The sequence below is a fragment of the Myotis lucifugus genome, unplaced genomic scaffold (genome assembly GCF_000147115.1).
Source record: "Myotis lucifugus unplaced genomic scaffold, Myoluc2.0 scaffold_994, whole genome shotgun sequence".
In the NCBI taxonomy this organism is placed as follows: Eukaryota; Metazoa; Chordata; class Mammalia; order Chiroptera; family Vespertilionidae; genus Myotis; species Myotis lucifugus.
The window spans coordinates 22,351-37,548 of NW_005872042.1; the positions used below are offsets into that span (position 1 = coordinate 22,351).

The 15,198-nt window shown below is 46.8% G+C and overlaps 1 pseudogene; it reads left to right on the forward strand.

Annotated features, from left to right (window-relative positions):
• Positions 1 to 7,218: 7,218 nt before the first annotated feature.
• Positions 7,219 to 10,827, forward strand: LOC102431038 (annotated as a pseudogene).
• The last annotated feature ends 4,371 nt before the right edge of the window (positions 10,828 to 15,198 follow it).

Here is a 15,198-nt window from a genome sequence, read left to right on the forward strand (position 1 = left end):
TAAAGGGTAAAGTGATAGGCACATATTTCTTTTACATAGATGGATATAGGATAGTTTCAAGTCAACAATGAACTCAATAACATAGAAGGGATCTCTGATCTCCACAGAGCACAGAACGGTGCCTGTGCATGAGGTGTCCAAAATAAGGAAAATCATAGATACAAAAAGGCAGTCCACAGACTCAGTTAAGGTAAAGATTGACCTTTGTCAGGGTAGATGCCAGACAAGGATTTGACTACCCATCATGAGATACTTTTAGTTAGTGTTTAATTTCAGACCATCCTTTTAGTTACTTAAGTTCTCTGAGTTTGCAAGACATCCTTGAGCTAGTCAGGTAGCATGGGGCCCCTTTTTCATTCAAACATCCTCCTTATGTTCATAAATCAATACAAATTATGCATTGATGATGAGTGTTAGTGTTATGTCTTGCTGAACAATGGACCATTCAGGATAAGGTAAGACTATAACCTTTAATGGCATTCAAAGTGGAATTTTTATTATTAATCGAAATAAAAAGGCGGGTGCAGGGGAAGCCATGAGATCTTCTATGTCCTTGTTAAAAAGCATTCTGTATCAATTTTATATTTTGAGCTAACATGAGCAGAGTCCCTTTGCTGCTTGTCTTAAGTTTTGGTATTTTGCATCTAGTATAACATTTACATACCTAGAACATAAGCAACAACATTAAAGCAGGAACACTTTTTAGGAATAGAATATGTCAAGACAGCGCTTAAGGGAAATAAGCATCTGAGACAACCAAAAACCCTTTGCATGTTTTTTTTTCATAATTGCTTATTAAGCTAATTTTATGTTTCCTTCATCATCCATTGTTCCTTGTACTTATGCTATGTTTGGCCAGATGAAGCAAGACTCTCTACTATTTCCTTATCATGACTGATCATTAGAATGTACTTGTCTAGTAGGTGGGAAAAATGAGCAGATATCGAAATTCAACTTTTCATATGTAAGAAGGAGTGTCATAACTATATAAAAATCAGTTGATGTACATTTAATCAATAACAGTTAGGAGATAGAAGAACAAGGTTTGAGCAGCAGTAATTTGTCAGCATCCAGGCCTTGCTGACTTCTTGGGAAAGCTGTCAGCCCCCACGGCCAGTGGTTTCTCATCCTTGAAAAGTCTTCAGTCTCCATGGTGGATGGAGGGCAGTGTCAGTGACAGATGTCCATTTGTGGTTACGCCTCTAATAACTTAACTTCCTTTTTAACACGTTGGAGAGAGTCTTTATGTGTTTCAATAAACAAAGTCTCCTGGTTGTAAGTTTTGGTCCTTGAAGTCTTTGTCTCTTGGCATTACTGTGAAATGAATGTCACTAATGTATCATTCCCTCTAACCTTCTTAGTGAGTCATTGATAGTAATGTAGAATTTCTGCTTTTAGTTTTCCTTATATTTGGAAAACAAAATGATTTCAAAATCAGCAGTATTTTAAACAGAGTCATAACAATAATAACCATCTTTTCTTCATTTAGTTCCCTACCCATTGTATTGTCTATCCTGGTTATTTGCTAGTATTTTCATAAATTCAGTTATTCCTTAGGGTTCTAAAATTCTTCATTCAGTTCAAAGATGTGACCTGCGCAGGAACATGTTACTTAGAGTAAGCCAAGCTCTGACCGGTTTGGCTCAGTGGGTGGAGCGTAGGCCTGCGGACTCAAGGGTCCCAGGTTCAATTCAGGTCAAGGGCATGTACCTTGGTTGTGTGCTCATCCCCAGTAGAGATTGTGCTGGAGGCAGCTGATCGACATTTCTCTCTCATCGATGTTTCTAACTCTCTGTCCCTCTCCCTTCCTCTCTGCAAAATCAATAAAATATATTAAAAAAAATAAAAAATAGAGTAAGTCAAGAGTCCCTTTCATGAATTTTTCTAAAGATGTAGCATATTTGAAAATGCAGTAAAGTAAAACAATATCTATGAATGACAAAACAAAGTGGTGTGGTTATAGTTTTTATCGCAATGCAATTGATAAAGAAACTGCTTTTCTGGTAAACTAACATTTCAAGGTAATAATTTTTGGATAATAATTACTGAAAAATTACAGAAAATGATAGGAAAAATATATAAGTATATGTATATATTTGGATTTAATACATAATTTCAATATAAAAAGAACAATAATATGTAAGATTTTAAAACATTGTCCATGGCTTCCTGCATTGAGAATTGGGTATGATTCATAAACTTCAATTTTTTGTGCCACAAATACCCGGAGTCGAACTGCCAGACACACTCACAGGGAACCATCCTCTTGGCTGGCCCGGTGTCATGACACCAAGACCACTGTTACACCACAGAGTTTCCTATTTGAAATTTCCTTTGAATCTTTGTACGTTCCTTCCTAGGGCAGGTTGAAATCTTTAGAACATCCATTTTAATAAAAATATAAGTACACAAATAGCGCAGTTACTTTTATTTTTTAATTTGGTAAAGCTTCTCAGGTAATTTCAAGCATATTCAGTAGTCCTAAATTGTTAAAAACGTTTCTCTAATAAGGAGAGAGAATAAATCCCTGAGGTATTCCAGGGCCCATTGGAATTGACTCAAAGTCATCTCCTGTTTCAAAAGTCTCTTACAATGATAACTTTGGGAAGGTTGCAAATATACTTGTGCAAAAGATTATACCATGGAGATTTTGTAAATCTAAGTAAAGCAAACACAAACTTAGGGTAATAACTCTAAAAGATATTAATCATCCTTGCCAACAGTTGTAATATTAAATATTTTGTCCAGACTACAGAATTCGCCTTAATTTACATAAGCATTGAATCTTTGTAGGCCAATAAAAGATTATATCCTAGTAATGTCATATGGAGGCTGACAATTCACCACACATAACACATAGATGAACACATATCACACAAAGACTAGACACATAATTTGAGTTACTATTTTTGGCAGAGAAATACAAGAATATTTTTATATAAAACTTTCACAAAATTTTGTAGCCTACACCCCCTTTTACAAACCTTTCCTCAACTTTCACAAACCTTCTTACCCATTCAGAAATAACTATCCTTAGAGAAACTTGCATTTGCCCTTTTCCTTCCAATATGACTCTCCATACCTCAAGCCTTCTATTGTCACAACTGTATAATTTCTTCTAACTTAACTGGAACTTTTAACTGTTAGGAGCATTAATTTCCAATGATAAGCACACAAGTGAACAACCAGCATTCCTTAGACTGACAATGATGAACATATTTTAATTACACTCTTACATTCAAAAATCACACCTTCAAAAAGCACAAAACATTACATCAACAGCTCCAAATCCATTTTACAGACCTTCTGTAATTACAAAAAAAGAAAAAACAGCCAAAAGGTCTAGAATCAATATGTCAGTATTTCATTTTGTTTCAAAATATGTAGATATTTAATAACTTTCATGAAAACTTACTAAGTTAGAAAGAAATAGTTGAAAAAGCTAAAGAGATTTGTATAGGTGGGTAAGGTATTATTTTTCTATTGGGATAAGACATATCTTCCAGAGATTTGTATTTTAAAAATGGCCAAGACGAGAGGTCTTGGTGAACTCAGGTATTTTCACTTCAAAGGTTCTGGGACTTTGGTTGCATGAAGCCAATTACCTGTAAGCCTCCAAAATGAATAGGGGAGGTTTGGGGGAGGTAAAAGGACTTGGTGGCCTTTGAATTGTTTCTGGAGCAAAACCTCTGGCACCTTGAAGACTTCATTTGTAAAACAAGGATAGTCATTTTCAATACCTTAGGTTGCCACCCAAATGTTGGCACGGGACTGACAAATTCATTCGCCCATTTTTGGATTGTTTCTTTCTATTTGGGAGCATTTATCTAGTTTCCAGAAAGCACACACCTCTGAGAGGTATAAAGGCTTTCAGATATGTGAATCCTCCATCTGTCTCCCCTGGGAATGGAAACACAGGTTCCAGGTGCAAGATAGTCTTAAAGTTAATGGTGCCAAAACTCTCTATTTCCTACTTTTTATTGCAACCAGGTAAGTGCTGTAACAAAAGAAGATTGGCTTCTTGCTTGAGGCACTAAGGGTCAAGTTACTCTCATTTGGTGAATATGTACCCCAAAAAAGGACTCTCAAGTGGCTGTGGGTTGCTTCCCCATCTATAGACAGACATATGAGCAAGCCAAATGTTAGAGGCACCTCTGCACGTCTCTGGGCTGTTTGGGGCCATTCGGAGTAGTAGGGTGGGCACCCGGTTAAACCATCTCTCGGGCTCTCATGGAAGATAATAATGAAGAAGAGATGATTAGCAAACATTCTCTCAGTTTCAAGGTTAGTTATCTGGTTCATTTCTTCTAAGTATATATGTAACTATTCCAGAGAAAGCATATGTCAGTATCACTGATTTCATTAAAAAGAAAAAAACAAACCCACTCACTAATCTGGTGAATTGGGCAAGATTTAATACGCAAACCCTATATATTCTCATAAGATTCCCTAGTTGGAAGGAAACAGGTTTTGATTAAAAAATAGACATTTGTAGGACAGCTTTATTCCGATGGTGAAAGCACTTAATTGGGTGTAGTTAAGATCAAATAAAATAGCCTCAGTATATGCAGGGTACTTAGTGGCTTCTCCCCCTCCCCCTTTTTTAAAATAGATTTTTTATTGATTTCAGAGAGGAAGGGAAGGGAGAGAGAGAAACATCAATGATGAGAGAGAGTCATCAATTGTCTGCCTCCTGCACGCCCCTAATGGGGATAGAGCTCACAAACGGCATGTGCTCTTGACCAGAATCAAACCTGAGACCCTTTGGTCTGCAGGCGACACTCTATCTCTTGAGCCAAACTGGCTAGGGCAATGGCTTCCCTTTTAATGATAATTTAAAATTCTCCCAAAGTATCAGTGAGAAGGAAAAACACGCTTGGAGCAGCCCTATGCTTGTTTTTGTTGGTTTCCTTTTTCAAAATCCTATTTCAGTTTCCTATATCCCTAAAGTGTGGAGGCTTCTCTATAGGAGTTTTCTATAAACCTTATTTAGTAATTCTCTTGCTTTTGTTCCCAGAAACCAGGAGTATATTAATTGCAATAGATTAAAATAGCCAGGATTACATGTTCTATCAGTTAAATTTCTCTGTCAACCAATCAGGGCCATAGAGAAAATGGAGAATGATTGCTGGTTCCTCTCTGGCTGAGAGCAGCTTTTCTCCAAAGGGAGTTGGCAGAATTCCTCTTCTCATTTTCCCTTAAGTCAGTAGGGAGGGGGAGTGGAGGGGACAGAAGGGGAAGGAAGAAGGGAAGGGAAGGAACACATCTAGACAGGAAGATCAGAGAGCAAAAGATATAGTGGACGTGCTATAGAAGGGGGAGGATGGGGTGTTAGCATGTATTAGCTTCAGGAGAGTTTGAAGATAATCTCTGAAGTATCTTGTTCATTTCTTTTTTAAAGAGAATTTATCTGTGCTTCTCCTTAGAAGTTTCTAATTTCCAAATCAAGATATGCGTCCTATTCACCCAATCAGTTTAATTTTCAGGACAGCATTTTTCTAGTTTTTTGTTCGTTTGTTTTGCTGCGAAAAATCAATTTAGGCACCCAAAGAGAACTGTATATTGGCCATTTTTTAGTTGATATTTTCTAGTTAAATCTTCCTACATTTACATTTCTGTAAAGCACTTGCAAGTCAAGGCTTCCTATCAGGAATATTAATGAGGGCTGGAGTCTGGGAGTTCCCAGCCATGAAGGCACAACTTCCCATGTTAATTATAGGTATGCTTGTTGTTGTTTTTATTGCTGCTTGGTATCTGCAGAGTCTCAGCACATTTTCTAGGAGTGTTATGCAATGGGTTAAAGTTTGTTGCTTTAAGGGTTGAGCTGCAAGATGCTCACTCCCCTAGAGTCTCATTCAACCTACTTATGTGCCTCAGTTTCTCTCTTTGCTGACTACAACAACCAGAAGGGCTACCAGCGCAGGTGGACTAAACCTCATTAAGAGCCAGTTAGTTTCTTTGCAGGTGTGTGGGAATTTCCCTATGGGGCTCCTGCATGTCATGAGGAATGTCCTCTGACACATCGCAAAGATCCTCAGTTGTCTAAGAACATCTGAGATTCTTGCAGGAAGGAGGATTTCCCCTTTATCTTCTGAGCTGAACAAGATCAGCTCTCACTTATACAGCTTAGGTGTTTGCCCAGACCCAAAAAGGCAAATCCTATCGAAAAGCCAGGGTTAAAAACCAGTCCCATTTCCCCTCCTGTCTCTCCTTAGCCTGGGATCTATCAACTGTAAACATTAGTTCCACCAAGAGTATTACAAAATATGGCTCAAATAAAGTCATCAGCACAAGCAAGGGAAGGTCCTGAATCCAAGACACAAGTGTCCCAAGTTCACCGGCACATAGGGAACTGGTGCATCAATGGACCCTTTGCTGGATGCCAGCACCAGGTGTAGGTCTGCAGGGTGGTGCTGGGTGAGATTTTCTGGGATCCTGCTGTATTGTGCCAAGTAAATGTCAATGTAAGAAGCATTGAAAACCGTGAACAATTGTTGAGATTTTCTGAGCCAAACTGTCATTGACCTTGAATCAAAATCTCAATGGATTGGAATTATGCTCTGGAGAATGGCAGTTTTCACCTTATTTTAGATATTACAGTCAGAAGTGGAGATATGTGGGTTGCATGAAATCCATTGGTGATAGATTGGATAAAAAGTAAAATGACAGACACATTCTTCTTTCCCATAGGGGGATATAGATAGAACAACCAACAATGAACTCAATGACAATGAGGAGATTTGTGGTCTTTGCAGAGCACAGAGTCTCCAAAAAAAGAAAAATTCCTTTGACATTCCAAAGCTATGCTCTTGTAGATTCCAAAAGACAGTAGACAGTCTTAGTTAAGGTAAAGCATGACCTTTTTTAGAGAAGATTCCAGCCTAGGACCCAGCGACCGACCATAAACAGATTTTAGTTTAAATGTTTTAACTTCAGAACATGTTTGTGATAACTTTAGGTCTCTGAGTTGAAAAGACCATGACCCAGGCCTTCCCTGCCTAATCACAGGTTAGCGAGTGGCCACTTTTTGTGTGGTCGCAATCTCCTTCGATCACTCATGCCCCACTTCTTGCCACCAATCGTGTCCCTCCTCTGTCCCACCACAGGAGGAAAAACCATCAACCCTGAGTAGAAAAAGGACTGGTAGGGTGCCAGCAGCTGCAGCTTCCTCACGAACTGTGGGCCTGGACGTCCACGGTACTCAAAACACAGGTCCCCCAGAACCTGTTCGCCACATGGGAGGTGGACTGCTCCAGCCCCAGTTGCGTGCCCAGGTGGTGTAGTCTCACTTTAAAGAAGCTAGTGATCTTCAAGAAGCTGGCCAAGGACCTCAACTCCGTGGTAATTTCCGTGAAGATGCAGGACTCCAAGGGCATCCTGAGGTCCCAAGAGATTGTGCTGTCCCGCGGTAGACCAGTGCAGACCAACCTGGCGCTGACCTTCTCCCTGCAGTACAACCACTTCCTCAAGGGAGAAGGTAACAAGCTCCTGATCATGCTGGAGCAAAGGAAGTGCTCTAAGAACAGAAATGTCCTGGGCTACAAGACACTGGCCTCTGGCGCCATCCATATGGCTGACATCATGCAGCGAAACCCCAGGTGTGGCCTGATGGTGAGCCTTTGCCCCAGCATCAAGGAATCCTCCACTACGGTGGCCGAGATCTGGATCTCCTCCCTGTGCAGTCAGCCCATGGAACATGAGGACAGTGCCATGCAGGTCAGCCCTAAGGCCACGTCGGCAGGTAACGACGAGGGGCAGGATGAGTGCTCCTTTTCTGAGCTGAAAGCACAGACAGGACCTGCACCAGGATGCCTTGGAGAAGAGGAAGCCAAAGAAGCAGCGGCCATCAATACGAGGGAACTTGAAGCAGAAAGTCCTGGCGCTGTTTCACAGGTCCAAAGTGTCAGAGAGGGACCTTCGGTCTGACATGGGGAAACGCAGGAAAAGTGACCCATACATGGAGGATGATGAGAGTGTCCTCAGCATCCCCAGGCCCAAGCTAAAGCCATACTTCGATGGCCTGTCAGACTCCAGTTTGCAGACGGAGATGTGGGGCAGCCACAGTGACAGTACCCAAACAGATCCTCTGAGTCTGCCCCACATGCCCGAGAATTCGTGGGCCCTGGGAGGCAAGCAATCAAGTGAGATGGACAATGAATTTGCGGCCCACAGCACACCCACCAGCAAGGTGGACAAGATCCAGATCTCCTCCCCGTCCATGCCGCCCATGGACCAGGAGGACAGCGCCAGGCAAGCCAGTCCCAAGGCTGAGTCCTCAGACAACTACTCTGAGTGCAAGTGTGAGAGCTTCTTCTCGCAGCTGGAGGCCAGCTACCATACCGCTGACCAGGAGGAGGATGACTTTGATGAGGGGAATCTCATATTTAGAAGGAGCACCCGGACTAGGCAACAGAACTACCACCAGAAAGTCCTGTTATGGCTGCACACAGTCCAAGTGTCGGAGGACGTCCTGGACCCTGAGCAGGACCATGGGGAGCATGTCCCGGAGGTGGAGGAGGACCTGGACCTCCTGTATGACATGCTGCAGAACCCCAGTGACAGTGGCCCAGACACTGAGGACGATGGCAGCGTCCTCAGCACCCCCACACCTAAGCTTGGGCCATACTTTGAAGGCCTGTCTAGCGGCCCAGACATGAAGGACAATCACAGTGTCCTCAGCAGCCCCAATCCCAAGCTCAGGCCATACATGGAAGGCCTGTCAGACTCCAGCTTGCAGATGGAGATGTGGGGCCTCCACAGCACCAGGATCCAAAAGGAGCCTCTGAGTCTGGCCCACCTGCCTGAGAACGCGAGGGCTCCCGGAGGCAAGCAGCCAAGCCACAGTGACTCCCAACTTGTGGCCTACAGCACACACACCACTACGATTCAAATGGACTCCCTGTCCTGCCAGCCTATCAATCAGGAGGCCACTGCCATGCAGGCCAGCACCAAGGCCCAAACCTCGCATAACGACGTCGCCAGCACATCTGAGAGCTTCTTCTTTGAGCAGGCGGCCAGCCACAATGCCATCCACAGGCAGTCCCAGGACAAAGGGAATCTGATAGTAAGAAGGAGGTGCATGACCAGGCAACAGGATTACCCCCAGAAAGCCGTGGCATCTATGCTCAGGGCCCAAGTGTCGGAGAAGGTCATATCCTCAGAACAGGCCCTTGTGAGGCATGTCCCAAAAGTGGAGAAGGCTCTGGACCGTCGGTATGACATTGTGCTGAGCTCTAGTGACAGTAGCTTCGACATGGAGGAGGATATCAGTGTCCCCAGCACCCCAAAGCCCAAACTCAGGCGATACTTTGACAGCATGTCAAGTGATAGTGACTCTGACTCAATGGCCCACAGAATTCGCTCCCCTGGGAAGCAGCTGGCACAGCTGGAGGACAACCGGGAGGCAGGGTCCTCCGCGCAGCATTGGTTCACCAAGAAGCTGCCATCCATAGCGCGCTTCACCAAGTCTCTAGTCATGCCCTCCAGCAGGTCCAAGAGGAAGCAGGCTGGCCACGGAGTCTGCGACACAGCCCTGAATGAGTGGGTCAACAGACTGGACAATGAGAGCCCAGACCCACAGAGCCAGCGGCAGATCCCCAGGTTGCCGGTCTGTGACCAGCTCCACAACATCCTCATTTCCCAGGAGAAGGTGCCGAGAACATCATCCTGGTCAACACCTGTGACTGGCAGGGCCAGTTACTTTCGGACATCCTGCAGGGGCACACGCTGCCCGTGGTGTGCACTTGCTCCACAGATGACGTCCAGGAGGCCTTCAGCATCATCGTGTCACAGATGCAGAGATACTGCAACTGCAATTCCCAGGCCCTGACGCCTGTGAAGATGGCGGTGGCAGGGGCACAGCCCTACTTCAACGCTGTGCTGCGGGTCTTTGTGGAGCAGCTGTCCCAGCAGCCACCCCAATGGCTAGAATACATACGCTTCCTGGTCATCCCGCTGGGTCCCCACCCTGTGGCCAGCTACCTGGGCTCCATGGATTGCCGCTACAACAACTTCTTCCAGGACCTGTACTGGCGGGACATGTTCAACAACCTGGAGTCCCAGAACACCTTGCAGGACACACAGGATGTTGTGTTGAGAATCTCTGAGTACATTGCGGGGGCCAACTGTGTCTACCTGCTGCCCATCGCAGAGGCCATGCTCATGCCTAAGCAGCAGCGCCCCAATGAGAAGTCCTCACAGCTCATCCCCTTTGTGGGGGCAGTGAAGGTTGGAAGAGTGGAACCATTTGCAGCCATGTCAGGAGACTCAGGTGATGTAGTCCACTCATGCTCCAGTGAGCTTCTGTCCCCTACCGGGAAGGCCTCACCCAACACACTCTCCCCCCCGTCAATGAGTGGGGGCCTGTCCTCCACCAGCCAGAGTGTCCATGCAGAGATGATGGAGCTGCAGGTGGATTACTGGACAGCAGCCCAGCCAAAAGACACGAAGAGAGTCGCAGAGAAGAAAAACCTACCTACCCCCCAAAACACACTCAAGTGCTTCTTCCAGTCTGTCCAGGTCAGCAGGCTGCCCTGCAGTGGTGAGGGCACAGCTACACCTGCCATGTCCATGACAGTGGTCACCAAGGAGAAAAAAAAGAAGGCGCCCAAGAAAACCAAGGACGAGGATGTGGAGTGCAAAAGCCAGTGCATCCAGGGCATTGGTCGCCTGGTTTGCAAGGCCAAGCACCAGCAGAGTATGCTGCCGGTCGTCATCGATGGCGTGCAGTGGAATGATGTGGCATTTTTCCAGCTGGCATCCCAGTGGTCCTCCCATGTCAAGCACTTCCCCATCTGCATCTTCAGACACAACAATCCCACCTTCTAGCCCTGCCCCTCCCCCTGCCCTTCACTCTACCTTGGCCAAGCCCAGAAGAACCCAGCTGCTTTTCTGTGAACAGTTCCGTTTACTATAGACACAGACCCTGGAAACCCATAAAGAAACCATTTTGAGTTCCAATGTGCTCACAGCCTGGAACCGAAGGGGGTTGCCCCTCACTGGGAGCTCCTCAATGATCTGTTCAGTAACCAGAACGCTTTGGCGGGTGGGAATCAGGAGGGCAGTGTTGAGCTGGAGCATCATGGAAGATGTGTTTTGGCCTCAGGATGCCCAACATTCTCAGTGAGAAGGGTTCTGGCCTTGAAGGCCTGCCCTTCCTGGAATCCAGGACTCTGCTTCCCTGGGAGACAGCTCCACCTGTGCCCAGACTCAGAGCTCGGCAGCCAGAGGTCAAGGCCTAGCCTCTGATTGCAGCATTCTGAGCAGAACATGGAGGCCAGTCAGCCCAGCCTGGGAAACAGCTGCCAACCAGCCAACTGGTCCAGCACCACCTACTCAGGGATACCAGTGAACGTCAGCCTCTCAGGCAGAAAGAAAAAAGACCTGTATGGTGCACACTCGCTAGACAAAGTGGTCGATTACCTGAGAAGGGAACCCACCTTCGTTCCTGTCTGTTACTACAGATCATTTGCTACCACCCAACAGCTGTGGGACCAATCATTTACCAGGTGAGCCCCTCCCCCTCCAGAGCACATGGTCACCAGGCCACGTGTTGGCTGTTTGCCTTCAGGTCACTGCAACTCTCGGAGGTTTTGTTCCTCAGAAACCTCGGTGAAGCCAGGAGCAAGCTCATAGGGTTCTTGTAGGGACTCGCTGGGTTCCTCCCTGGTAAGTGTTCTCTGGGAGCCTAGACAGTGGAGAGGTCTGCTGGAGGGGCTGTGATTGAGCCAACCTGTCCTTTTCTCTTCCTGTTGAAGAAGCCACTGCGAATTTCTGATTCTCTTTGGGGCCTTGGGTGAAGCTCTATTCTAATATGACAAAGAGATTGGAGATACTATTAGGGGTCTCTGTCCCAGGTGAATCCAGATTAGAGGTGCCAGGGGTGAGCAATGGGGCCCAGGGTCATCCAGAAATCTGAGATGGGGCTGGTTTGGGCTCATTCAATCAGCAAATATACTAGTAGCTCTGCCAGGTACAGAAGTGTTTCTAGGCACTGACCATAACCCAGTGCTCAGAGCAGACACCAAGCCTGCACTCCAGAGCTTCCTTCTGGTCTGGAGCTATTCAGTCACACTAGGCTGCACAGGCTCTAGTGTCTACAGGACACCTGATGTGACGTCCTCCTGGCCTCCTCTACTTATGGCTGCATCTTTGAGTATTGTGAAGGGGACAGTAGACCTCTGTTCAGCAGAAAATGTGAGTCAGTTTTGGATCAGATCCATGAGGGGAGTATGGGGACTGTGAATTGAAAGTGCTGGCAAAACCCTGGATCCACTCATGGTGGGATTTCTGCAAGAGGGCAGAGGTTGGAGGGCTTCTCCTAGAAAAAAGAACATGAGTCAGAGAGCTGTGCAAGTGGATATGGGTGGTGTGGGCTAGTGGGGAGGTCAGTGGACAGAAGCCCCTCAGACAATTCATAGCCTTCCTCTCCTAATTCCAGCCCAGTCTGCACCCCTATCCCGGGACCTTGCTCCTTAATCTGGTAGAACCTCCTCAGTGGCAGCTTGGTGTACCCCGCCCTGTGGGAGTTGACTTTCAGTGGGAGGCAAAGAACCACACAGGACAGCTAGTGAATTAGGCAGCATTTCGGTGCAGGAGCCAAAGTTTGAGGTGATAGGAAGGCCGTGGGGTTCGTTTGTTTCACTCATTGGTCAGGATTCCTGAAGCACCTACTCTGTGCCAATGAATGACATGAACTGGGTGGACACCAGCCCTCTCAGTCCTAATGGGAGGGAACAGGGACACTGCGAGAGCCTGTCAGGTTCCCCTGAAGAAGGGGACGGGTGGTTCCCTCATTGATCCAGAGCTGTGAGGTAGGAGGGCTTTCTGCAAATCATTCCTGGGTGACCAGGCCCATCTTTGCCAGTACTGCCAGACTGCAGGTGGACAAGGAGGAGGCCTGGCTTCTGGATGGGCAGGTGCAGCAGGCCCAGGACCCCAGGCTTTCTGAGTGGTGCTGTGGGAGGGCCGTGTGGAAGGGAAAGGGAGGCCTCACATTCTGCTGCTCACCTATCTCTCTCCACAGGGCCATTTCCTGCATCCTGAGCATCTGGCTGGACCAGCACCTCCAGAATTTCCCAGCCTGATGATGCTGTTGGCTTCCATAGAGCTCAACTTGCAATCTCCTACCTGCCAAACCAGGCCCAGTGCCTCCATTCACAACGGGAGCACCTGAGCCCACTGAGGCCGAGACTGGAGGATGAGGAGGAGGCCTCCGGGGGTGGTGTGGGTGAGTATGCCTTTGGAAGGCACACAAAAGGCAGTGAGGGTGGTAACATGTCCTCTTCTTGCATCTACAGAACCAGCTCCAGAGCAACATCAGGAGAGCCGGATCCAGGCCAGCTTTCACTGAACTTCAAGAGGCAGAAGACCCACCTGCAGCATTTGAGCAACTTACCCCAGCTTCTGCGCGGCCTGTGGTGCCAGATCCCGGGCCAGAGCGCGTGTCAGCAGCCATGGCAGAGAGGGCACCCTCCTACCCCCATTTAGACGCAGTGTTAAATGTTTTCTGTTCTTGTTATATATGCTTATAATTTTACTATATTTTTATGATATTTAATAACATACAATGTACCGTAGAGAAAGTATACTGAAATACTCCTAAAGAGAAACTTAATTTAGATTCTATAAAATTTAACCCTAAAAACCCTCAAAGCTTTGAGCAAGTCTGTTTTTCTGGACCCTGACCCACCCAGAGAGAACTGTCCTCACCTTCTTCACCTGCCCTTCCTGGAGCCAGGACTCTGCTTCCCAGGGAGCTGAATTCACCCTGTGCCCAGACACAGAGCTGACCTCCCATTGGGGGCATCCTAAACCTAACATGGAGGCCTGTCAGCTCACCCTGGGCCTCCATGTTGTCCCCAACATCACTCACTCAGGCTTCCAAATAAGCTTGACCCTCACAGGGCGAAAAAAAATTAAAAATAAAAATTGACATGTAAGGTGCAGACCTCCCAGGAACAGGTACTGGAAAAACTATTCAAATATGTGTTGCCCATCTACCTGGGCAGCGTCCACACCTTGGTCCGCACCCACCCTTCTGTGTTAATACAGAACTTTTGGGACTATCCAACATGTGTGGGACCAACCATGTACCAGGTGAGCCCTGCACAGCACAGCACAGTGGTCACTCAGCCCCCTGCTTCCTGTGAGTCTCCAGATCACTGCATGTCCCTGAGTGTTTGTTTCTCTGAACATGGGGAGAGCCTAGGCCCATTCATAGGGTTATTGTTGGGACTTGGGGTGGCGGGCGGGGGGTTCCTCCTGGGAAAGAGGAGCTTGGACTCTGGAGAGGTGTACTGGAGGAGCTGTGGTTGTTCGAATTGGCCATTTTCTCTTCTTTTAAAGAAACTTCTGCCTTATTTGTGATTCTCCTCAGCCCTTATGCTAAGCTATTTTCTCTTTTGATAAAGACGTTGGAGATTCCATTAGGGGTCCCTGTCCTGGGTGAAGCCAGATTAGAAATGCCAGGGGTGAGCAAGGGGACCCCAGGCTCACCCAGCCTTCTGAGAGGGGGCTGGTTTGGGCTCATTCATTCAGCAATCCAGTGCTTCCTTCTAGTCAGGAGTGATTCAGTCACAGTAGGCTGCACAGGCAGGTAGCATCCACAGGACAGCCGATATGACTTCTTCCTCAAAGTATCGCTGATCTACACGTACTGTGAAGCAGAAAGTGGACCTCTAGACCAGCAGAAAAAGTGAATGTGCCTTTAACCAGAGCCTTAAGGGGAGTATGCGGACTGTGAATTGGAGGAACTGGCAACACCCTGGATCCCATGCCTTGTGAGATTTCTCCAAGAGGGCAGTGGTCTGAGAGTTTCTGCTAGAGAAAAAATGGAAGGAGTCAGAGAGCTATGCATGTGGATTTGTGTGTTGGGGGTTGGTGGAGAGGGCATGTGGCTGCACACACAAAGAAGAGCTCCCAGAGGCTGGGCTTAGGCAGGAGCAGAGAGCTGCTCAGGTCAGTGCCCAGTGGCCTGCAGTGTGGAGGGCTTCCTGGGGTGAGGCCTTGAACTGGGGCTTCAGTGATGGAGATGGGAGGTTCCTTCCTTGGAAGGCACACAGAAGGCAGTCATGGTGGTAACATGTTCTCTTCCTGCATCTACAGAAGCAGCTCCGGAGCAAGATTCAGAAACACCTAAAGAGGCAACGCCTACTCTGGTGCCCTCTCCAGAGCCAGAGCAGGCTCCAGGCACAGCTG